This window comes from Pristiophorus japonicus, chromosome 2, assembly GCF_044704955.1.
Source record: "Pristiophorus japonicus isolate sPriJap1 chromosome 2, sPriJap1.hap1, whole genome shotgun sequence".
NCBI lineage: Eukaryota > Metazoa > Chordata > Chondrichthyes > Pristiophoridae > Pristiophorus > Pristiophorus japonicus.
The window spans coordinates 11,208,608-11,234,908 of NC_091978.1; the positions used below are offsets into that span (position 1 = coordinate 11,208,608).

At 48.4% G+C, this 26,301-nt stretch overlaps 1 protein-coding gene across 1 annotated transcript in view; it reads left to right on the forward strand.

Moving 5' to 3' along the window:
- Window positions 1–26,301, forward strand: part of LOC139228420 (protein O-GlcNAcase) — a 104,862-nt gene that overhangs the window by 10,142 nt on the left and 68,419 nt on the right. The gene's annotated exons all lie outside the window — the stretch shown is intronic.

Here is a 26,301-nt window from a genome sequence, read left to right on the forward strand (position 1 = left end):
CGTGGCGCAAAATTTAGGCTTAACCCAGTGTCAGTTTTATTACGCAGAAAAAAACTAACCAAAATTACAAAGCTAGACTTCTGAGAGAAATCGACTAGAGACATACAATCAATCACCCGTCCTGGCTGTAGCTTGAAAGTTCGTGGTCTTTGGTTCCATGACCGGTTGGTTATTCTCCTGGTCGTTCTCTTCAGTGCTGTTCCTTTTGTGTACGTTCTGTACTACATGTACTTCAGTCCGTTCGTCTGTTCATTCTTCCGACCTGTGTCCATCTGCTTCTTCTTACATGTCTTCTGTGACTTGAGCTGCCTCTAGCTCGCATATTTATATCCATGTTTTGACTGATCTCCCGCTACTGTGGTTTCTGATAATGTGTTTGTATTGAAACGTTGCTTTGTGGTGATCCTGGTTGATTGACTGCAATAATGGACTCTGCTGTTCCTAGGTTGCATATGGAGCCTGCGAGATTCAAAATGACTCCTCATCTTAACACCTCATTCCCCAAAAATGTGCACCTGGGGTGGTTCCTTTGTTGCCGGTCCTTTTGCAGACTTGGTGTCTCCAGTGAGCTTGTTTTTCCCCCACCCTGGTCAATCAAGACCAGGGCCTCATGTAACAACTCCATTGATGTTATGCATAAAGTCAGTTTGGTGCCTGACCACAAAAGGGTCTTAATTAGGGTGAGTTATTACCTACCCGAAGACTGGTGCCTTTTTGCTCCCACTGTCCAGCTTAATTCCAAAAGCTTGTATTAAGAAAAGCTTGTATTAGTCAATTTTTAGTTCACGGTCTCCTTCTGTGCTTTTCTTAAGATTAGTAACTTTACACTATTGCACTCATTGAGATGAGGCATTTTAAAGCCAGAGTTACCATCCAACACTCCCAGGGTAGGTACAGCATCGGTTAGATACAGAGTAAAGCTCCCTCTACACTGTCCCATCAAACACTCCCAGGGCAGGTACAGCACGGGTTAGATACAGAGTAAAGCTCCCTCTACACTGTCCCATCAAACACTCCCAGGGCAGGTACAGCACGGGTTAGATACAGAGTAAAGCTCCCTCTACACTGTCCCATCAAACACTCCCAGGGCAGGTACAGCACGGGTTAGATACAGAGTAAAGCTCCCTCTACACTGTCCCATCAAACACTCCCAGGGCAGGTACAGCACGGGTTAGATACAGAGTAAAACTCCCTCTACGCTATCCTATCAAACACTCCCAGGGCAGGTACAGCACGGGTTAGATACAGAGTAAAGCTCCCTCTACACTGTCCCATCAAACACTCACAGGGCAGGTACAGCACGGGTTAGATACAGAATAAAGCTCCCTCTACACTGTCCCATCAAACATTCCCAGGGCAGGTACAGCATGGGTTAGATACAGAGTAAAGCTCCCTCTACATTGTCCCATCAAACACTCCCAGGGCAGGTACAGCACGAGTTAGATACAGAGTAAAGCTCCCTCTACACTGTCCCATCAAACACTCCCAGGGCAGGTACAGCACGGGTTAGATACAGAGCAAAGCTCCCTCTACACTGTCCCATCAAACACTCCCAGGGCAGGTACAGCATGGGTTAGATACAGAGTAAAGCTCCCTCTACACTGTCCCATCAAACACTCCCAGGATAGGTATAGCACAGGTTAGATACAGAGCAAAGCTCCCTCTACACTGTCCCATCAAACAATCCCAGAGCAGGTACAACACGGGTTAGATACAGAGTAAAGCTCCCTCTACACTCTCTCATCAAACACTCCCAGGGCAGGTACAGCATGACTTAGATACAGAGTAAAGCTCCCTCTACACTGTCCCATCAAACACTCCCAGGGCAGGTACAGCACGTTAGATATAGAGTAAAGCTCCCTCTACACTGTCCCATCAAACACTCCCAGGACATGTACAGCACGGGTTAGATACAGAGTAAAGCTCCCTCTACACTGTCCCATCAAACACTCCCAGGACAGGTACAGCACGGGTTAGATACAGTGTAAAGCTCATTCTACTGATTCTGAACAAGATGCTCCAGCCTCAGTCTGGGAAGAGCTTCCTTTCCTACATTACAACAGTGATTACAATTCAAAAAATATTTGATTGACTGTAAAGAGCTTTGGGACTTTCTGAGGTGCTTTCGATGTGGAAGTCTTTCTTTTTCCTTGACCAGAATCATGGAATGGTTACAGCGTGGAAGGCCATTTGGCCCGTCGAGCCCTTGCCAACTCTTAGCTAGTCCCACGTCCTGCCCTTTCGCTGTAGATTTTTTCACTTCGCCTCTGAACTTTCTGTATTTAGTCTGATTCTCAGATGTATTCTCGACTTGACGCACTCTTTTTCTGCTTCATCTAACCCTCTATCTCATTCGTCATCCAGGGAACTCTGACATTAGTTGCCCTACCTTTCCTCCTAGTAGGAATGTCCTTCGACTGTACAACAACAACTTGCATTTATAAAGCGCCTTTAACGTAGTAAAACGTCCCAAGGCGCTTCACAGGAACGTTATAAGACAGAAATGTGACACCGAGCCACATAAGAAATTATGGCAGAAGCTTGGTCAAAGAGGTTAAGGAGCGTCTTAAAGGAGGAAAGAGAGGAAGAGAGGCGGAGAGGTTTAGGGAGGGAATCCTAGACCGTAGGGCCCAGGTCACAGAATGGATGGATGAGCGATTATAATCAGAGGTGCTCAGAAGGGCAGAATTAGAGGAGCGCAGACATCTTAGGGGGGTGTGGAGCTGAAGGAGATTGCAGAGATAGAAACATAGAAACATAGAAAATAGGTGCAGGAGTATGCCATTCGGCCCTTCGAGCCTGCACCATTCAATAAGATCATGGCTGATCATTCCCTCAGTACCCCTTTCCTGCTTTCTCTCCATACCCCTTGATCCCCCTAGCCGTAAGGGCCATATCTAACTCCCTCTTGAATATATCCAATGAACTGGCATCAACAACTCTCTGCGGCAGGGAATTCCACAGGTTAACAACTCTCTGAGTGAAGAAGTTTCTCCTCATCTCAGTCCTAAATGGCCTACCCCTTATCTTAAGACTGTGTTCCCTGATTCTGGACTTCCCCAATATCGGGAACATTCTTCCCGCATCGAATCTGTCCAGTCCCGTCAGAATCTTATACGTTTCTATGAGATCCCCTCTCATCCTTCTAAACTCCAGTGAATAAAGGCCCAGTTGATCCAATCTCTCCTCATATAACAGTCCAGCCATCCCTGGAATCAGTCTGGTGAACTTTCGCTGCACTCCCTCAATAGCAAGAACGTCCTTCCTCAGATTAGGATACCGAAACTGAACACAATATTCCAGGTGAGGCCTCACTAAAGCCCTGTACAACTGCAGTAAGACCTCCCTGCTCCTATACTCAAATCCCCTAGCTATGAAGGCCAACATACCATTTGCCTTCTTCACCGCCTGCTGTACCTGCATGCCCACTTTCAGTGACTGATGAACCATGACACCTAGATCTCGTTGCAACTCCCCTTTTCCTAATCTGCCGCCATTCAGATAATATTCTGCCTTCATGTTTTTGCCCCCAAAATGGATAACCTCAGATTTATCCACATTATACTGCATCTGCCATGCATTTGCCCACTCACCTAACCTATCCAAGTCACCCTGCAGCCTCTTAGCGTCCTCCTCACAGCTCACACCGCCACCTAGTTTCGTGTCATCTGCAAACTTGGAGATATTACACTCAATTCCTTCATCTAAATCGTTAATGTATGTTGTAAAGAGCTGGGGTCCCAGCACTGAGCCCTGCGGGACTCCACGAGTCACTGCCTGCCATTCTGAAAAGGACCCGTTTATCCCGACTCTCTGCATCCTGTCTGCCAACCAGTTCTCTATCCACGTCAGTACATTACCCCCAATACCACGTGCTTTGATTTTGCACACCAATCTCTTGTGTGGGACCTTGTCAAAAGCCTTTTGAAAGTCCAAATACACCACATGCACTGGTTCTCCCTTGTCCACTCTGCTAGTTACATCCTCAGAAAATTCCAGAAGATTCGTCAAGCATGATTTTCCTTTCATAAATCCATGCTGACTTGGACCGATCCTGTCACTGCTTCCCAAATGCGCTGCTATTTCATTCTTAATGATTGATTCCAACATTTTCCCCACTACTGGGGAAAGATAGGGAGGGGTGAGGCCATGGAGCGATTTATTAAGAAGGATAAGAATTTTGAAATCGAGCCAGTGTAGGTCAGCGAGCACAGGGGTGATGGGTGAACGGGACTTGATGCGAGTTAGGACGCGGGCAGCCGAGTTTTAGATCACTTCAAGATTACGTCGGGTAGAATGTGGGAGGCCAGTCAGGAGTGTGCTGGAGTAGTCAAGTCTAGAGGTAACAAAGGCACGTACCCAATCTATCCCTATTTAAAGGCAGCCGATTGTTCCACTACAGTTTTGTCTGCCAGTCTTTGATTCCAATTTACCCGGGCCAGATCTGTTCTCATCCCATTAAAATTTGCCTTATTCCAATTAAGTTTTTTTCGAGATTTCTCTCTGTCCTTTTCCATAGCAAATCTAAGCCTTATGGGCCCAAGTTTCCAGAAGAAAAAAAACGGGCGCCCCTCCGAGCTGGGCGCCCGTCTTTCGCGCCTAAAACGGCGCCTAAAAAAATCCTCGGTATTCTCCACCTACTTACCGGTCCTCTGGCCCTCGGCGCAGCCAGCACGAGCTGTGGGGGGGGGCGGAGCCAGGTCCCGGCGCTGAAAACAGTGCCGGGACCTCTGCACATGCGCGCTACAGTGGGCAAGCAAGTGCAGTAGCTCCAGGCTCCGAACTGTGTGGGAGGGGCCCGAAGCACGCAGCCCCTAGCCCTGGCTGAATGGCCTCACTGGGGCTGCGTGAATGAGGCTCCTCCCACGGCCAGCTCCTGCTCCCCGCCCCCGACAAGACCCGACACCTGCTCCCCCCCCCCCCCGCCCCGACCCGACACCCGCTCCCCCCCCCCCCCGACTGACCCGACCCGACCTGACCCGCCCCCCCCCCCCCACTGGACCCGACTCCCGACTCCCGGACTGGATCCGATCCGACCTGACCTCTCCCTTCCCCACCCCCCCCCCCCCGCTCTCTCTCTCTCCCTCCCTCCCCTCTCTCTCTCTCCCTCCCTCCCCTCTCTCTCTCTCCCTCCCTCCCCCTCTCTCTCTCTCCCTACCTCCCCCTCTCTCTCTCTCCCTCCCTCCCTCCCTCTCTCTCTCTCTCTCCCTCTCTCTCTCTCTCTCTCTCTCTCTCTCTCCCCCTCCCTCCCCCCTCTCTCTCTCCCTCCCTCCCCTCTCTCTCTCTCCCTCCCTCCCCCCTCTCTCTCTCCCTCCCTCCCCCCCTCTCTCTCTCTCCCTCCCTCTCTCTCTCTCTCTCTCCCCCCCCCCCCCTCCTGCTCAGCGGCACGAACGGCTGCAGAATTCTCCCTGGCTGAAGCACTTTCACACAGGTAGGAAGATGGTTTATTTAATCTTTTCTTGGCTTATAAATGTTTATTCAGGTTGGATTTATTTGTATAATATTTGTAGAAGTATAAATAAGGATTTATTGTCGAATTTAATGAGTTCCCTTTCCCCCCCACCTCGTTCTGGACGCCTAATTTGTAACCTGCGCCTGATTTTTTAATGTGTAGAACAGGTTTTTTCAGTTCTACAAAAATCTTCACTGGCTCCATTCTACTTTAGTTTGGAGTACGTTTTCACTGTGGAAACTTTCAAATCAGGCGTCAGTGGCCGGACACGACCCCTTTTGAAGAAAAAATTCTGTTCTAAACTAGAACTGTTCTACCTGACTAGAACTGCAGAAAAAAAAATGTGGAGAATTGCGATTTCTAAAATAGTCCGTTCTCCACCAGTTGCTCCTAAAAATCAGGCGCGAATCATGTGGAAACTTGGGCCCATAGTTACTATGATTGCTGTTCCCTAAATGTTCCCCTACTGACACTTGTTTCACTTGACCGATCTCATTCCCCAGAACCAGATCCAGCAATGCCTCCTCCCTCGTTGGGCCAGAAATGAACTGACCAAGAACATTGTCCTGAACACACTTCAGAAATTCTTCCCCATCTCTGCCCTTTATACTGTTATTACTCTCGTCTATATTATGAGAATTTTTTTTCACTTACCCAGTGAGGCGGGGAAGCGAGCCCTGAGGGGCTCCTGCTTCTGGTCGGAAGCGCCCGGGCGGGTACTGAGGTGAATGATCAGCCATGATCTTATTGAATGGTGGTGCAGGCTCGAAGGGCCGAATGGCCGACTCCTGCACCTATTTTCTATGTTTCTATGTTTCTATATTAACTGAAGTCCCCTATTATCACTACTCTAGAGTTCTTGCACCTCTCTGTATTTTCTCTGAAATGTTGCTCCTCCTTATTTTTCCCACTAGTTGTTGGCCTATAGAAGACACCGAGTAGTATAATGACACATCTATTATTTCTGAACTCTAGCCATATAGATTCTGTCCTTGACCCCTCCAGGACATCCTCTCTCTCCAGCACTGTAACATTCTCCTTAACCAATACTGCCACACCACCTCCTTCCCTTGCCTTCCCTATCTTTCCTGAACACCCTATATCCAGGAATATTTAATTCCTAATCCTACCCACTTTTGAGCCAGGTCTCCGTTATTTCCATGCCATCATATTCCCATGTGGCTATTTGCGTCTGCAGCCCACTTACCTTGCTTACTATGCTTCAGTGCATTCTCATCCATACACCGTAAACCTATCTTAGAGCATCTTGTGTTCTCACTTATTCTGAACCCACCTAATACCTTACTATTTCTTGCTTTATTGCTCACTGGTGTGGTGATATTCCATTTCCCGCAGGAACCACACCTGTGTCCTCACAGTGATGAAGCCAGTTTGGAGGTAAAAACTCATTTGCCCACTATATTCACACTCAGTTGAAATCTCTCTTTGCTATTTTGATTTAGTTGTTGAATGCCGGACCTGGGAATTTCATCCGAACAGATTAATAGAATCTTTTTTTTCGTTCCTGGGATGTGGGCGTCGCTGGCAAAGCCGGCATTTATTGCCCATCCCTAATTGCCTCTTGAGAAGGTGGTGGTGAGCTGCCTTCTTGAACCGCTGCAGTCCGTGTGTTGAAGGTTCTTCCACAGTGCTGTTAGGGAGGGAGTTAGAAACATAGAAACATAGAAAATAGGTGCAGGAGTAGGCCATTCAGCCCTTCGAGCCTGCACCACCATTCAATAATATCATGGCTGATCATTCACCTCAGTACCCCTTTCCTGCTTTCTCTCGATACCCCTTGATCCCTTTAGCTGTAAGGGCCATATCGAACTCGGTCTTGAATATATCCAATGAACTGGCATCAACAACTCTCTGCGGTAGGGAATTCCACAGGTTAACAACTCTCTGAGTGAAGAAGTTTCTCCTCATCTCGGTCCTAAATGGCTTACCCCTTATCCTTAGACTGTGTCCCCTGGTTCTGGACTTCCTCAACATCGGGAACATTCTTCCTGCATCGAACCTGTCCAGTCCCGTCAGACCTCCCTGCTCCTATACTCAAATCCTCTCACTATGAAGGCCAACATACCGTTTGCCTTCTTCACCGCCTGCTATACCTGTATGCCAACTTTCAATGACTGATGAACCATGACACCCAGGTCTCGTTGCACCTCTCCTTTTCCTAATCTGCCGCCATTCAGATAATATTCTGCCTTTGTGTTTTTCCCCCCCAAAGTGGATAACCTTACATTTATCCACATTATACTGCATCTGCCATGCATTTGCCCACTCACCTAACCTGTCCAAGTCACCCTGCAGCCTCTTAGTGTCCTCCTCACAGCTCACAACACCATCCAGTTTAGTGTCATCTGCAAACTTGGAGATATTACACTCAATTCCTTCATCCAAATCATTAATGTATATTGTAAAGAGCTGGGGTTCCAGCACTGAGCCCTACGGCACCCCATTAGTCACTGCCTGCCATTCGGAAAAGGACCTATTTATCCCAACTCTCTGCTTCCTGTCTGCCAAACAGCTCTCTATCCACGTCAGTACATTACCCCCAATACCATGTGCTTTAATTTTGCACACCAATCTCTTGTGTGGTACATTGTCAAAAGCCTTTTGAAAGTCCAAATATACCACATCCACTGGTTCTTCCTTGTCCACTCTACTAGTTACATCCTCAAAAAATTCCAGAAGATTTGTCAAGCATGATTTCCCTTTCATAAATCCATGCTGACTTGGACCGATCCTGTCACTGCTTTCCAAATGCGCTGCTATTTCATCCTTAATAATTGATTCCAACATTTTCCCCACTACTGATGACAAGCTAACCGGTCTATAATTACCTGTTTTCTCTCTCCCTCCTTTCTTAAAAAGTGGTGTTACATTAGCTACCCTCCAGTCCATAGGAACTGATCCAGAGTCGATAGACTGTTGGAAAATGATCACCAATGCAGCCACTATTTCTATGGCCACTTCCTTAAGTACTCTGGGATGCAGACTATCAAGCCCCGGGGATTTATCGGCCTTCAATCCCATCAATTTCCCTAACACAATTTCTCGCCTAATAAGGATATCCTTCAGTTCCTCCTTCTCACTAGACCCTCGATCCCCTAGTACTTCCAGAAGGTTATTTGTGTCTTCTTCGTGAAGATAGAACCAAAGTATCTGTTCAACTGGTCTGCCATTTCTTTGTTCCCCATTATAAATTCACCTGAATCTGACTGCAAGGGATCTACGTTTGTCTTCACTAATCTTTTTCTCTTCACAAATCTATAGAAGTTTTTGCAGTCAGTTTTTATGTTCCCGGCAAGCTTCCTCTCATACTCTATTTTCCCCCTCCTAATTAAACTCTTTGTCCTCCTCTGCTGAATTCTAAATTTCTCCCAGTCCTCAGGTTTACTGCTTTTTCTGGCCAATTTATATGCCTCTTCCTTGGGATTAACACTCTCCTTAATTTCCCTTGTTTGCCACAGTTGAGCCACCTTCCCAGTTTTATTTTTACTCCAGATAGGGATGTACAATTGTTGAAGTTCATCCATGTGATCTTTAAATGTTTGCCATTGCCTATCCACCGTCAACCCTTTAAGTATCATTTGCCAGTCTATTCCAGCCAATTCACGTCTCATACCATCGAAGTTGCCTTTCCTTAAGTTTCCTAGTCTCTGAATTAACTATGTCACTCTCCATCTTAATAAAGAATTCTACCATAATTCCAGGATTTTGACCCAGCGATGATGAAGGAACGGTCAATATAGTTCCAAGAGCAGGGAGGTCTTACTACAGTTGTACAGGGCCTTGGTGAGACCACACCTTGAATATTGTGTACAGTTTGGTCTCTTAATCTGAGGAAGGACATTCTTGCTATTGAGGGAGTACAGCGAAGGTTTACCAGACTGATTCCCGGGATGGCAGGACTGACATATGAAGAAAGACTGGATCGACTAGGCTTATAGTCACTGGAATTTAGAAGAATGAGAGGGGATCTCATAGAAACATATAAAATTCTGACGGGATCGGACAGGTTAGATGCAGGAAGAATGTTCCTGATGTTGGGGCAGTCCAGAACCAGGGATCACAGTCTAAGGATAAGGGGTAAGCTATTTAGGACTGAGATGAGGAGAAACTTTTTCACTCAGAGAATTGTGAACCTGTGGAATTCTCTATCACAGAAAGTTGTTGAGGCCAGTTCGTTATATATTGAAAAGGGAGTTAGTTGTGGCCCTTAAGGCTAAAGGGATTAAGGGGTATGGAGAGAAAGCAGGAATGGGATACTGAAGTTGCATGATCAGCCATGATCATATTGAATGGTGGTGCAGCTCGAAGGGCCGAATGGCCACTCCTACACCTATTTTCTATGTTTCTATGTTTCTATGTGCTCCCACAGTGCTGTTAGTGAGTTAGTTCCAGGATTGTGACCCAGTGACGATGAAGGAACGGCTGATATATTTCCAAGTCAGGATGGTGTGTGACTTGCAGGAGGTGGTGTTCCCATGCACCTGCTGCCCTTGTCCTTCTAGGTGGTAGAGGTCGCGGATTTGGGAGGTGCTGCCGAAGAAGCCTTGGCGAGTTGCTGTAGTGCATCTTATAGATGGAACACACTTACAGCACAGAAGGATGCCATTCGGCCCATCGTGCCTGTGCCAGCTCTTTGAACGAACTGTCCCATTTTGTCCCACTCCCCAGCTTTTTTCCCTATAACCTTGAAAATGAGTCCTCTTCAAGTACATGGTCAATTGCATTTTGAAATTTCCGATGGAGATTGATTGCATCACCCTTTCAGATAGTGCATTCCAGAGATTAACAATTTGCAATAAAGGTAGGACACAGAGAGGAATTCTACCCAAAGTGTTGATCAGCAGGCGATTTCTCACCTGGAGTACACGATATGTGGTTCCAATTCCTCGTCCCAACAGTACATCCTTCTTTGTGAGAGAGGGGGGCTCTGATCATCAGTTTTATATCGGATTTCTAGCTCCATTTTCCAATTTGCGTAGTCAGATATTCAAAATCCAGGAAGTCCCGATAACTCTGTTCTACAATATTTAAGTAGCACAGGAGTCGGATCTGACTTTGCTGACACGTTTCCAGATCTTCTGAGGCCTCACCACTCTTCATTGTTTAGAAGAATGAGAGGTGATCTTATTGAAATATATAAGATTCTGAGGGGGCTTGACAGGGTTGATGCAGAGAGGATTTTTCCACTTGTGGGGGAATCTAGAACTAGGGGGCATAGTCTCAGAATAAGGGGCCACCCATTTAGAACTAAGGTGAGGAGCAATTTCTTCTCTGAGAGGGTTGTAAATCTGTGGAATTCTCTACCCCAGAGAGCTGTGGAGGCTGGGTTATTGAGTATATTTAAGGCAGAGATAGACAGATTTTTGAGCGATAAGGGAGTCAAGGGTTATAGGGAGCGGGCAGGAAAGTAGACGACTCCTGCTCCTAATTCTTAAGTTCGAACTATTCTTTTTTGTGATTTGAACTTTTTGAGCTGAATTGAATGACCCTGTGTCAAGTTGTAATATTACTGTTGTAGTTCATATATTAAATAGTAAAGCCTGGAGAAATACCACCAACGATGTCTCCGCAAGATCCTGCAAATCCCCTGGGAGGACAGACGCACCAATGTTAGCGTCCTCGACCAGGCCAACATCCCCAGCATCAAAGCACTGACCACACTCGACCAGTTCTGCTGGATGGACCCACATTGTCCACATGCCTGACACAAGCCTCCCAAAGCAAGCGCTCTACTCAGAACTCCTACACGGCAAGCAAGCCAAAGGTGGGCAGAGGAAACATTTCAAGGACACCCTCAAAGCCTCCTTGATAACGTGCAACATCCCCACCGACACCTGGGAGTCCCTGGCCAAAGACCGTCCTAAGTGGAGGAAGAGCATAGAAACATAGAAACATAGAAAATAGGTGCAGGAGCAGGCCATTCAGCCCTTCTAGCCTGCACCGCCATTCAATGAGTTCATGGCTGAACATGAAACTTCAGTACCCCCTTCCTGCTTTCTCGCCATAACCCTTGATCCCCCGAGTAGTAAGGACTTCATCTAACTCCCTTTTGAATATATTTAGTGAATTGGCCTCAACTACTTTCTGTGGTAGAGAATTCCACAGGTTCACCACTCTCTGGGTGAAGAAGTTTCTCCTCATCTCGGTCCTAAATGGCTTACCCCTTATCCTCAGACTGTGACCCCTGGTTCTGGACTTCCCCAACATTGGGAACATTCTTTCTGCATCTAACCTGTCTAAACCCGTCAGAATTTTAAACGTTTCTATGAGGTCCCCTCTCATTCTTCTGAACTCCAGTGAATACAAGCCCAGTTGATCCAATCTTTCTTGATAGGTCAGTCCCGCCATCCCGGGAATCAGTCTGGTGAACCTTCGCTGCACTCCCTCAATAGCAAGAATGTCCTTCCTCAAGTTAGGAGACCAAAACTGTACACAATACTCCAGGTGTGGCCTCACCAAGGCCCCGTACAACTGCAGCAACACCTCCCTGCCCCTGTATTCAAATCCCCTCGCTATGAAGGCCAACATGCCATTTGCTTTCTTAACCGCCTGCTGTACCTGCATGCCAACCTTCAATGACTGATGTACCATGACACCCAGGTCTCGTTGCACCTTCCCTTTTCCTAATCTGTCACCATTCAGATAATAGTCTGTCTCTCTGTTTTTACCACCAAAGTGGATAACTTCACATTTATCCACATTATACTTCATCTGCCATGCATTTGCCCACTCACCTAACCTATCCAAGTCACTCTGCAGCCTAATAGCATCCTCCTCGCAGCTCACACTGCCACCCAACTTAGTATCATCCGCAAATTTGGAGATACTGCATTTAATCCCCTCGTCTAAATCATTAATGTACAATGTAAACAGCTGGGGCCCCAGCACAGAACCTTGCGGCACTCCACTAGTCACTGCCTGCCATTCTGAAAAGTACTCGTTTACTCCTACTCTTTGCTTCCTGTCTGACAACCAGTTCTCAATCCACGTCAGCACACTACCCCCAATCCCATGTGCTTTAACTTTGCACATTAATCTCTTGTGTGGGACCTTGTCGAAAGCCTTCTGAAAGTCCAAATATACCACATCAACTGGTTCTCCTTTGTCCACTTTACTGGAAACATCCTCAAAAAATTCCAGAAGATTTGTCAAGCATGATTTCCCTTTCACAAATCCATGCTGACTTGGACCTATCATGTCACCATTTTCCAGATGCACTGCTATGACATCCTTAATAATTGATTCCATCATTTTACCCACTACTGAGGTCAGGCTGACCGGTCTATAATTCCCTGTTTTCTCTCTCCCTCCTTTTTTAAAAAGTGGGGTTACATTGGCTACCCTCCACTCCATAGGAACTGATCCAGAGTCAATGGAATGTTGGAAAATGACTGTCAATGCATCCGCTATTTCCAAGGCCACCTCCTTAAGTACTCTAGGATGCAGTCCATCAGGCCCTGGGGATTTATCGGCCTTCAATCCCATCAATTTCCCCAACACAATTTCCCGACTAATAAAGATTTCCCTCAGTTCCCCCTCCTTACTAGACCCTCTGACCCCTTTTATATCCGGAAGGTTGTTTGTATCCTCCTTAGTGAATACCGAACCAAAGTACTTGTTCAATTGGTCTGCCATTTCTTTGTTCCCCGTTATGACTTCCCCTGATTCTGACTGCAGGGGACCTACGTTTGTCTTCACCAACCTTTTTCTCTTTACATACCTATAGAAACTTTTGCAATCCGCCTTAATGTTCCCTGCAAGCTTCTTCTCGTACTCCATTTTCCCTGTCCTAATCAAACCCTTTGTCCTCCTCTGCTGAGTTCTAAATTTCTCCCAGTCCCCAGGTTTGCTGCTATTTCTGGCCAATTTGTATGCCACTTCCTTGGCTTTAATACTATCCCTGATTTCCCTAGATAGCCACGGTTGAGCCACCTTCCCCTTTTTATTTTTACGCCAGACAGGAATGTACAATTGTTGTACTTCATCCATGCGGTCTCTAAATGTCTGCCATTGCCCATCCACAGTCAACCCCCTAAGTATCATTCGCCAATCTATCCTAGCCAATTCACGCCTCATACCTTCAAAGTTACCCTTCTTTAAGTTCTGGACCATGGTCTCTGAAATTACTGTTTCATTCTCCATCCTAATGCAGAATTCCACCATATTATGGTCACTCTTCCCCAAGGGGCCTCGCACAATGAGATTGCTAATTAATCCTCTCTCATTACACAACACCCAGTCTAAGATGGCCTCCCCCCTAGTTGGTTCCTCAACATATTGGTCTAGAAAACCATCCCTTATGCACTCCAGGAAATCCTCCTCCACCGTATTGCTTCCAGTTTGGCTAGCCCAATCTATGTGCATATTAAAGTCACCCATTATAACTGCTACACCTTTATTGCATGCACCCCTAATTTCCTGTTTGATGCCCTCCCCAACATCCCTATTACTGTTTGGAGGTCTGTACACAACTCCTACTAACGTTTTTTGCCCTTTGGTGTTCTGCAGCTCTACCCATATAGATTCCACATCATCCAAGCTAATGTCTTTCCTAACTATTGCATTAATCTCCTCTTTAACCAGCAATGCTACCCCACCTCCTTTTCCTTTTATTCTATCCTTCCTGAATGTTGAATACCCCTGAATGTTGAGTTCCCAGCCCTGATCATCCTGGAGCCACGTCTCCGTAATCCCAATCACATCATATTTGTTAACATCTATTTGCACAATTAATTCATCCACCTTATTGCGGATACTCCTTGCATTAAGACACAAAGCCTTCAGGCTTGTTTTATTAACACCCTTTGTCCTTTTAGAATTTTGCTGTACAGTGGCATCCGGGAGGGCGCTGAGCACCTCGAGTCTTGTCGCCTGGAGCATGCAGAAAGCAAGCGCAGACAGCGGAAGGAGCGTGCGGCAAACCAGACTCCCCATCCACCCTTTCCTCCAACCATTGTCTGTTCCACTTGCAACAGAGACTGTAACTCTCGTATTGGACTGTTCAGTCACCTGAGAACATAATATGGCAGAATTCTTCATTAAGGTGGAGAGTGACACAGTTAATTCAGAGACTAGGGTCCTAAACTTGGGGAAAGGTAACTTCGATGGCATGAGACGTGAATTGGCTAGAATAGTCTGGCGAGTGATACTTAAAGGATTGACGGTGGATAGGCAATGGCAACATTTAAATATCACATGGATGAACTTTGTAGTGTCCCTGCACCTTACTACAAACTCACACGAAGCATGGATATCTCAGACACGGTCACTCTGTGACCTTCACCTTTATTGCCAGGACCAAGGATTGTGGACCCTGGGTGGGACTTCCCCTTTTATACCTGGAAACCCAGGTGAGGAGTGCCTCCCGCAAGTTCACCCCCTGTGGTCAGGGTGTGCATTTCTACGGTACAGGTACAGTGTACATAGTTGCAGTTACACAACTATGTCATTGCAAGATGGTTAAATACATGACATCACCTCCCCCCTTAAGTCCTTTTCGTTTCAGAGGTTAAGTCTATCAGGTGGTCGACGCTCTCTCGTGGAGCGCCGCAGTTGTGGCTCTGGTGGCTGGGCGTCAGCACGCGTCTCTGTCACTTGAGGTGATTCCGGCCTGTCCGGCCTGGCCGCAGGGACTGTGCATGCTGAGGACTGTCTTTGTTGCTCGTCCGCTGGCAGTGGTGTGGGTGCTATCTCATGCTCTTCTTCAGGTTCCTCCGTGTCTGTACTGAACCTTGTCTTTACTTGGTCCAATTGTTTGCGGCATATCTGCCCATTGTTTAGTCGGACAATCATGATTCTATTTCCTTCTTTGCCAATTACGGTGCCCTCAAGCCACCTGGGTCCCAAAGCATGGTTAAGAACAAATACCGGCTCATCTATTTCTATACACCTCCCCCTTGAGTTTCGGTCATGGAGTTCGGTTTGGGACTGGCGCTTGCCCTCAACAATGTCTGCCAGGGCTGGGTGAATGAGGGACAGCCGCATTTTGAGTGTGCGTTTCATGAGGAGTTCCGCTGGCGGGACTCCCGTGAGCAAGTGCGGCCGGGACCTGTAGGCCAGCAAGTGGCGCGATAGTCCGTAGTGAAGGGAGGGTCCGTGGATGCGTAGCATGCCCTGTTTTATGACTTGGACCGCCCGCTCTGCCTGGCCATTGGAATCTAGCTTGAATGGCGCTGTCCGGACGTGTTTGATACCATTGCCTGACATAAACTCCTGGAATTCATGGCTGGTGAAACACGGGCCATTGTCGCTGACCAGAATGTCCGGCAAGCTGTGGGTCGCGAAAACCGTACGCAGACTCTCCATAGTGGTGGATGTCGTGCACGAGTTCAATATGATGCACTCGATCCACTTCGAGTGTGCATTGACAACGATCAGGAACATTTTCCCCATGAACGGGCCCGCATAGTCCATGTCATGTATTCAACCAGCATTGTAACCCATGTATAAACTGACCACTAGGTGGGAGACACTTCTAACCTGGACCTTCAGGTATAAAAGGGGAAGCTCCACCCACCTTCATCACTTGAGTGCTAAGGAATAAAGGACAGGTCACAGACTGACCTTCTCTCAAGCATGGGCCTCGTGTGCATTTATACTGTGTAGTAAGGACGTATCAATGGCGACAAGAAACTGGGATTTAAACCACGCGAGCATGGCCACTAGCAGAACAGACGAGAGATACTGTGTTAAGGAATGGTTGGGACAGAGATTCAACATTGTTAAAGCAGCACACAGTTCTCCAGGCAGACAAGGGCAGTCAGGCATGCCCCAACATGTAGTCGAACCCAGAGGGGGAGTTCGACAGAGACAATGGCAAGCTGAACAGCGATTCACGCCATTGCAAGGGACAATGCGGCCAGTAATGGGGCCATCAACACCTGTTAATGGTGCACTCAAGGACAATAACAGGGGCAGTCAGGGACGATCGACTGGCAAGGGACCTTTTGTTTCAAACCGCAACTCATGCTGGAGGCGTGGAGGCATACATTCAGCCGGAGTTTGCAGAGATGAGCAAAATACCTGCAGAAATTGCAGAAATGGACACTGGGGGAAATCGCTGGAAGCTGAAGTTCAGCGAGTTCATGTGGAGCACGTATATAGTTCATACACCAGGACGCCACCGGTAATGATGAAAGTGCTCCTCAATGGCATCCCAGTAACAATGGAGTTAGACATGGCTGCCAGCCAGTCCCTGATGGGTATCAAACAGTTCAAAAAGTTGTGGGCATCCAAGGCCAGGAGGCCAAAATTATCGGCGATTGACGCACGGCTACGGACTTACACAAAGCAGATCATTCCGGTGCTAGGCAGCGCCACGGTAGTCGTGACCCACAAAGATTCGGAGAACAGGTTGCCACTCTGGATTGTCCCGGGGGACGGTCCCGCACTACTGGGGAGGAGTTGGCTTGCTGTCATGAACTGGAAATGGGGCGATGTCAATGCAATTTCCTCTGTGGAGCGAGTATCATACTCACAGGTCCTGGACAAATTTGACTCATTATTTCAACCCGGCATTGGCACTTTCATGGGGCCAAGGTAGTGATTCACATAAACCCGGACGTCAGACCAGTACACCACAAGGCCAGAGCGGTGCCATACGTGATGCGGGAAAAGATAGAAGGCGAATTGAACCGCCTGTTGAGGGAAGGCATCATCTCGCCAGTCGAATTCAGTGACTGGGCGAGCCCGATTGTGCCGGTGCTCAAGGCGGATGGGTCGGTCAGGATATGTGGCGATTACAAGGCCACCATCAATCGGGTGTCACTCCAAGACCAGTACCCGCTACCGAGAGCGGAGGACCACTTTGCGATGCTATCCGGTGGCAAACTTTTTTCAAAATTGGACCTGACCTCAGCTTACATGACCCAGGAGCTGGCGAGTGAGTCGAAGAAGCTGACCACCATCACGACACACAAGGGGTTGTTTGAGTACAACAGATGTCCGTTCGGGATTCGCTCGGCCGCCGCGATCTTCCAACGAAATATGGAAAGCCTCCTCAAGTCGATTCCAGGGACGGTGGTTTTTCAGGACGACATCCTCATTACGGGTTACGATACTGAAGAACACCTCCACAACCTGGAGGAGGTGCTACGCAGACTGGACTGGGTAGGTCTGCGACTGAAAAAGGCGAAGTGCATCTTCCTAGCTCCAGAGGTAGAATTCCTGGGGATGAGGGTAGCAGCAGACGGGATCAGCCCTACTGCATCCAAGACGGAAGCGATCCAGAGAGCACCCAGACCCCGTAACATGACGGAGCTGCGTTCGTTCCTGGGGCTCCTTAACTATTTTGGTAACTTCCTTCCCAAATTGAGCACGCTGTTAGAGCCGCTACACGTGCTCCTACGCAAAGGTCGCGAATGGGTCTGGGGGGACAGCCAGGAAAGGGCTTTTAATAGAGCACGCAATTTGTTATGTTCCAACAATCTGTTAACGCTATATGACCCATGTAAGAAACTTGTGTTAACGTGCGATGCGTCGTCCTATGGTGTCGGGTGTGTGTTGCAGCATTCAATGCCAAGGGTCAGTTACAGCCGGTAGCTTATGCCTCCAGGAGTCTGTCCCAGGCAGAAAGGGGCTACGGGATGGTAGAAAAGGAGGCGCTCGCATGTGTATATGCGGTAAAGAAAATGCACCAGTACCTGTTTGGCAGGAAATTTGAGCTGGAGACAGATCACAAACCCCTAACGTCCCTTTTGGCCGACAACAAGGCCATAAATGCAAACGCATCGGCCCACATACAGAGGTGGGCACTCACGTTAGCTGCCTATGGCTACACAATTCGGCACAGACCGGGCACCGAAAACTGCGCCGATGCACTCAGCAGGCTCCCACTAGCCACCACTGAGGGGGCTACTGAGCATGGTGCTGAGATGGTCATGGCTGTTGAAGCTTTCGGAAGTGAAGGCTCACCTGTGACAGCCCGTCAGATTAAAGTCTGAACAAATAGAGACCCGCTATTGTCTTTAGTCAAGAAATGTGTCCTGAATGGGGACTGGGCAGCCACGTACAGGGCATGCCCTGAGAAATTTAAATCATTTCACAGGCGCAAGGATGAACTCTCGATTCAGGCCGATTGCCTACTGTGGGGAAACGCGTAGTCATGCCCCAGATGGGCAGAGAGGTGTTCATCAGAGAACTCCACAATGGGCACCCGGGCATTGTCACGATGAAGGCAATTGCCAGGTCACACGTTTGGTGGCCAGGGATAGACGCAGATCTGGAACTTTGTGTTCGCAGGTGCAACATGTGTGCCCAGCTGGGCCATGCACCCAGGGAAGCCCCCCTTAGCCCCTGGCCATGGCCCACCAAGCCTTGGTCACGCATCCATGTGGACTACGCAGGTCCTTTCATGGGGAAAATGTTTTTGGTTGTAGTAGACGCCTACTCCAAATGGATCGAGTGTGACATTTTAAACTCAAGCACATCCTCTGCCACGATAGAAAGTCAATGTTCGCCGCCCACGGTCTACCGGACATCTTGGTCAGCGACAATGGCCCGTGCTTCACAAGCACTGAATTCCAGGACTTTATGGCAGGCAATGGAATTAACCATGTCAGAACGGCACCGTTCAAGCCGGCCTAAAACGGCCAGGCAGAACGAGCAGTGCAGATAATCAAACAGGGAATGCTCAGATTCCAAGGGGGTTCCCTACAAACCCGCTTATCACGCTTCCTGTTGGCTTATAGATCCCGACCACACTCGCTCACAGAAGTTCCACCCGCAGAGCTACTAATGAAAAGGATGCTCAAAACCCGATTATCCCTTATACACCCCACCATGAAAGAAATTGTCGAGAGCAGGCGCCAGTCACAATATCACTACCATGACAGGAATGCGAGGGCGCGATGTATTGATGTAAATGATCCTGTTTTTGTCCTCAACTACGCTGCAGGGCCCAAATGGCTCGCAGGCACTGTGGTTGCCAAAGAGGGAAATAGGATTCTGGTAGTTAAACTTACCAATGGACAAATCTGCCGCAAACATGTGGATCAAACAAAAAGGAGGATCAGCAACCCCATAGAAGAAGCAGAGGAAGAACACGATATAGAGTTCACTCCACCACAGGTGGCCGAACACCGGAACCAAAGGGAGGAGAGCCCAGTCACTGTGGACAGTCCGGACAGGCCTGAGGCACTGCAAACAGCAGACACTCAGGCCAGCGCCAAACAACCGGAGCCCCAACTCAGGCGCTCTAAAAGGGAGCGTAAACCACCAGAGAGACTCAACCTGTGATCCCAATAAGACTTTGAGGGGGGAGGTGATGTCATGTATTCAACCAGCATTGTAACCCATGTATAAACTGACCTAAGTTGTACACCGTGAGAACACTGACCACTAGGTGGGAGACACTCCTAACCTGGACCTTCAGGTATAAAAGGGGAAGCTCCACCCACCTTCATCACTTGAGTGCTCAGGAATAAAGGACAGGTCACAGACTGACCTTCTCTCAAGCATGGGCCTCGTGTGCATTTATACTGTGTAGTAAGGACGTATCAGTCTACTTGAATGCATGACCATGGTCTAGTGGGCCAGGGCCACGGGCTGAGTGGGGCCTCCCTGGGGGCATTGCCCAGCTGGGCACACATCGTGCACCTGCGAACCCAGTGTTCCAGGTCTGAGTCAATCCCCGGCCACCATACGTGTGACCGGGCAATGGCCTTCATTAACAAGATGCCAGGGTGCTCGCTGTGGAGTTCCCTGATGAACGCTTCCCTTCCTTTCTGGGGCATGACTACCCAGCTGCCCGATAGCAGGCAGTCGGCTTGGATGGAGAGCTCATCCATCTGTCTCTGAAACGGTCTGACTTCCTCGGGGCACGCCTTGTGTGCGGGCGCCCAATCCCCATTCAGGACAGATTTCTTTATCATGGATTGGAGGGGGTCCCTGTTGGTCCAGAGTTTGATCTGGTGGGCAGTGATGGAGGAGCCCGCAGTGTCAAAAGCCTCAACGGCTCTGCTCCGACCCCCCCTAGGTGGCGGCCAGTGGGAGCCTGCTGAGCACGTTAGCGCAATTTTCGGTGCCTGGCCGGTGCTGTATGGTGTAGTCATACGCAGCCAGCGTGGGGCCCAGCGCTGTATGCGAGCTGACGCATTGGCATTGACAGCCTTGCTGTCGAACAACAAGGATGTTAACGGCTTGTGATCCGTCTCCAGCTTGTACTGTTTACCAAAAAGGTACTGGTGCATCTTTTTCACGCCGTACACACACGCGAGTGCCTCCTTCTCGACTATGCTGTATCCACGCTCTGCCTGGGAGAGCGACCTGAAGGCGTAAGCCACCGGTTGGAGTCGGCCGTCATCGTTACCCTGCTGCAAGACACACCCAACCCCGTAGGATGACGCATCGCATGTTAAAACCAGTTTTTTACAGGGATCATACAAAGTCAACAGTTTGTTGGAACACAGCAGGTTCCTCGCCTTATTGAAAGCCCGTTCTTGACAGTCCCCCCAAAACCATTCACAACCTTTACACAGGAGCATGTGTAACAGTTCCAACAATGTGCTTAAGTTCGGCAGAAAGTTCCCAAAATAGTTCAAAAGTGCCAGGAATGATCGCAACTCCGATGTGTTGCCGGGCCTGGGTGCCCGGCGGATCGTCTCCGTTTTTGATTCAGTGGGCCGGATCCCGTCTGCGGCAACCCTCCTGCCCAGGAACTCGACCTCTGGGGCCAAAAACACACACTTGGCCTTTTTCAGCCGAAAGCCTACGTGATCCAATCGGCGTAGCACCTCCTCCAGATTATGGAGGTGTTCCTCGCTGTCTCGACCCGTTATGAGAATGTCGTCTTGGAATACGATCGTTCCAGGAATGGATTTGAGCCAGCTTTCCATGTTTCTCTGAAAGATAGCTGCTGCCGAACGAATGCCAAACAGGCACCTGTTGTAGATAAATAATCCCTTGTGTGTCGTGATGGTGGTCAGAAGCTTGGATTCTTCAGCCAGTTCCTGAGTCATGTCGGCCGAAGTGAGGTCCAGCTTCGTGAACAGCTTGCCACCTGCCAGCGTGGCAAAAAGGTCCTCCGCTCTCGGAAGCGGGTATTGGTCTTACAGCGAGACTCGGTTGATGGTGGCTTTGTAGTCGCCACAAATCCTAACGAGCCATCTGCTTTGAGGACAGGAACGATGGGACTTGCCCAGTCACTGAATTCAACGGCCGAAATTATGCCCTCTCTGAGCAGCCTGTCCAGTTCACTTTCAATTTGTTCACGCATCACGTACGTCACCGCTCTGGCTTTGTGGTGCACTGGTCTGGCGTCCGGAGTGATGTGTATCACTACTTTAGTGTCCTTGAACGTTCCGACACAAGGTTGAAACAGTGACCTGAATTTTTGCAGGACCTGTGAGCATGAACTTTGCTCCACGGATGAAATGGCGTGCACATCCCCCCATTTCCATTTCATCTCAGCTAGCCAGCTCCTTCCCAAAAGCGCGGGGCCATTTCCCGGAATGATCCAGAGTGGCAGCCGGTTCTGTGATCCATTATGTGTTACCACCAAATTTGCACTGCCCAGCACTGGGATGATCTCTTTGGTGTACGTCTGTAGCTGCGTCTCAATGCATTCCAGTTTGGGCCTGCTAGCTCTGTGTGGCCATAGACTCTCAAATTGTTGGGCGCTCATGAGTGACTGGTTAGCTCCCGTATCCAGCTCCATGTGCCATTCAATAAAACTTTCATCATCATGGGTGACGTTTTAGTGTGTGAGCTGTGGACATCAGCCACATGAAACCGCTGAACTTCAGCATCTATGGCTTTATCCCAGGCCTCATCCTGCGTTGCAGACCCCTCTGTCTCACAGATTAGCCTCGCTACAGCCTTTTTGCGCATCCTGGCCAAGTGTCCACTGACATTACAAATCCTACAGGTATATTGCTGGAACCTGCAGCTTTTCGCAATGTGTCTACCCCCGCACTTCCAGCATGAGCTGAGATTGAGATTGCTGTTAACAAAAGGACTATTACCAGGCATTCCTCTCTGATTGCCCATTTGGCTGTTTATAAGCACTCTGATGGTGGGTGTTAATGGTCCCATCGCGGGACACATTGTTCCTCGAGATGGCGTGATTTGCCAATCCCCTTTCCATTGTCCTTGTTGCGGGCCCACCCTCGAGCCTGTTGCTGCCTGGGCGGTTTCGAAATGCCCTTGCCTGCCTGTGGGGTCATGAGTTGCGTTCACCATGTTAACTCCCTGGTCCGTCGCCACGTTGGGGCCAGGGCTGTGTGCGTAAATTAGCTTGGTCACCTCTTCCCCTGCCATAAAGGTCTGAGCTATCAACACCGCCCCTTCTAAAGTCAAGTCCTTGGTCTCTATGAGCTTCCTGAAAATGCCGGCATGATTAATGCCCTCGATGAAAAATCCCTTAACATCTCCCCACTGCAGGCATCGGAGAACTTACAGAGACTGGCCAGGCGCCGCAGTTCCACCGCAAAGTCCGAGACGTTTTGTCCCTCCCGACGCCGGTGTGTGTAGAACCGGTGCCGGGCCATGTGTACGCTACTCGTCAGCTTGAGATGCTCACTGATCAGCTGGCTGAGCTCTTCAAAAGACTTGTCCGCTGGCTTTTGGGGTGCGAGCAGGTCTTTCATCAGCGCATACGTCTGTGGTCCGCAGCTGGTCAGTAGATGCGCCCTCCGCTTGTCAGCCGCTGTCTCTTCCAGCCAGTCCTTCATGACAAAGCTCTGCTGGAGTCTTTCCACAAAGTCGTCCCAGTCCTCACCCACACAGTAACGTTCCTCTGTGCCACCGGTGGCCATCCTCGTGGTTCGGTGATTCCCGTTTCTCGTCGCCAAATGTAGTGTCCCTGCACCTTACTACAAACTCACACAAGGCATGGATATCTCAGACACAGTCACTCTGTGACCTTCACCTTTATTGCCAGGACCAAGGAGTGTGGACCCTGGGTGGGACCTCCCCTTTTATACCTGGAAACCCAGGTGAGGAGTGTCTCCCGCAAGTTCACCCCCTGTGGTCAGGGTGTGCATTTCTAGGGTACAGGTACAGTGTACATGAGTTACAGTTACATGACTATTTCATTGCAATATGGTGAAATACATGACAAACTTCAACAATTGTACATCCCTGTCTGGAGTAAAAATAAAACGGGGAAGGTGGCTCAACCGTGGCTAACAAGGGACATTAAGGATAGTGTTAAATCTAAGGAAGAGGCATATAAATTGGCCAGAAAAAGCAGCAAACCTGAGCACTGGGAGAATTTTGTAATCCAGCAGAGGAGGACAAAGGGTTTAATTAGGAGGGGGAAGATAGAGTATGAGCGGAAGCTTGCTGGGAACATAAAAACTGACTGCAAAAGCTTCTATAGATATGTGAAGAGAAAAAGATTAGTGAAAACTAATGTAGGTCCCTTGCAGTCAGATTCAGGTGAATGGGGAACAAAGATATGGTGGACCAGTGAAACAAATACTTTGGTTCTGTTTTCACGAAGGAAGGCACGAATAACTTTCCGGAAATACTAGGGGACCGAAGGTCTAGTGAGAAGGAGGAACTGAAGAATATCCTTATAAAGCTGAAAATTGTGTTAGGGAAATTGATGGGATTGAAGGCCGATAAATCGCTGGGGCCTGATAGTCTGCATCCCAGAGTACTTAAGGAAGTGGCCATAGAAATAGTGGATGCATTGGTGATCATTTTCCAACAGTCTATCAACTCTGGATCAGTTCCTATGGGCTGGAGGCTAGCTAATGTGGCACCACTGTTTAAAAAAGGAGGGAGAGAGAAAACGGGTAATTATAGACCGGTTAGCCTGACATCAGAAGTGGGGAAAATGTTGGAATCAATTATTAAAGATGAAATAGCAGCGCATTTGGAAAGCAGTGAAAAGATCAGTCCAAGTCAGCATGGATTTATGAAAGGGAAATCATGCTTGACAAATCTTCTGGAATTTTTTGAGGATGTAACTAGTAGAGTGGACAAGGGAGAACCAGTGGATGTGGTGTATTTGGACTTTCAAAAGGCTTTTGACAAGGTCCCACACAAAAGATTGGTGTGCAAAATTAAAGCACGTGGTATTGGGGGTAATGTACTGACATGGTGAAAGAACTGGTTGGCAGACAGGAAGCAGAGAGTCGGGATAAACGGGTCCTTTTCAGAATGGCAGGCAGTGATGAGTGGGGTGCCACAGGGCTCAGTGCTGGGACCCCAGCTCTTTACAAAAAACATTAATGATTTAGATGAAGAAATTGAGTGTAATATCTCCAAGTTTGCAGATGACACTAAGCTGGGTGGCGGTGTGAGCTGTGAGGAGGACGCTAAAAGGCTGCAGTGTGACTTGGACAGGTTAGGTGAGTGGGCAAATACATGGCAGATGAAGTATAATGTGGATAAATGTGAGGTTATCCACTTTGGGGGGAAAAACACAAAGGCAGAATATTATCTGAATGGCGGCAGATTAGGAAAAGGGGAGGTGCAACGAGACCTGGGTGTCATGGTTCATCAGTCATTGAAAGTGGTCATGCAGGTACAGCAGGCGGTAAAGAAGGCAAATGGTATGTTGGCCTTCATAGCTAGGGGATTTGAGTACAGGAGCAGGGAGGTCTTACAGCAGTTGTACAGGGTCTTAGTGAGGCCTCACCTGGAATATTTTGTTCAGTTTTGGTCTCCTAATCTGAGGAGCGACCTTCTTGCTATTGAGGGAGTGCAGCGAAGGTTCACCAGACTGATTCCCGGGATGGCAGGACTGACATATGAGGAGAGACTGGATCAACTGGGCCTTTATACACTGGAGTTCAGAAGGATGAGAGGGGATCTCATAGAAACGTATAAGATTCTGACGGGACTGGACAGGTTAGATGCGGGAAGAATGTTCCCGATGATGGGGAAGTCCAGAACCAGGGGACATAGTCTTAGGATAAGGGGTAGGCCATTTAGGACTGAGATAAGGAGAAACTTCTTCACTCAGAGAGTTGTTAACCTGTGGAATTCCCTGCCGCAGAGAGTTGTTGATGCCAGTTCACTGGATATATTCAAGAGGGAGTTAGATGTGGCCATTATGGCTAAAGAGATCAAGGGGTATGGAGAGCAAGCAGGAAAGGGGTACTGAGGGAATGATCAGCCATGATCTTATTGAATGGTGGTGCAGGCTCGAAAGGCTGAATGGCCTACTCCTGCACCTATGTTCTATGTTCAATGTAACTCACTCGAGGGACTGCCTATGATGATGAAATAGTAAAGCCATTGAGCACTGGTAAAGATTCGACAAGGACAATATAAATTCTTGGTTTTGGAAGAGGAGTCAACATGAGCTGCAATGGCAAAACCACTGTCAACCAAACCATGCATGGAAATGGAGCTGCTGTGTGTAATTATTCTAAAGAGGGAGTCTTGCTATGTACGTTACATTTCATAGGCCGGCCTTGATAATGACAGTTCTTTGTTAAAAATGGAGTGGTTTCCCTGTTGGGGAAACTCCCTTCTAAGGTAGGAAGTTTCGACAATGAGATTCCTGCTGGTAGATATTCTGATCACGAGATTTCCTCTTCAAGCTGGAGTCCTTGAACCAAGCTGGTCTCTCTCTCTCTCGTTGGGGCAGGGCCTCCTGGCCAGGAGATGCATCATTGTTGGGATCGGGCTGTCCTGATAAAGTGACTTTGGTTTTTGGGAAGGTTCCTAGCTATTAGACTCCAATCTTTAGAAAGTCCCAACAACGAGACGGCCACTTTGACGAGAGATACTCGGATTTGAAGTCCCTCTTTCAAGGGAATCCAGTGAGGATTCAGTTCTGACGGAGGGTCATCGACCCGAAACGTACACGCTGCTTCCTCTCCACAGATGCTGGCTGACCTGCTGAGCTTTCCAGCATTTTCTGGTTTTTA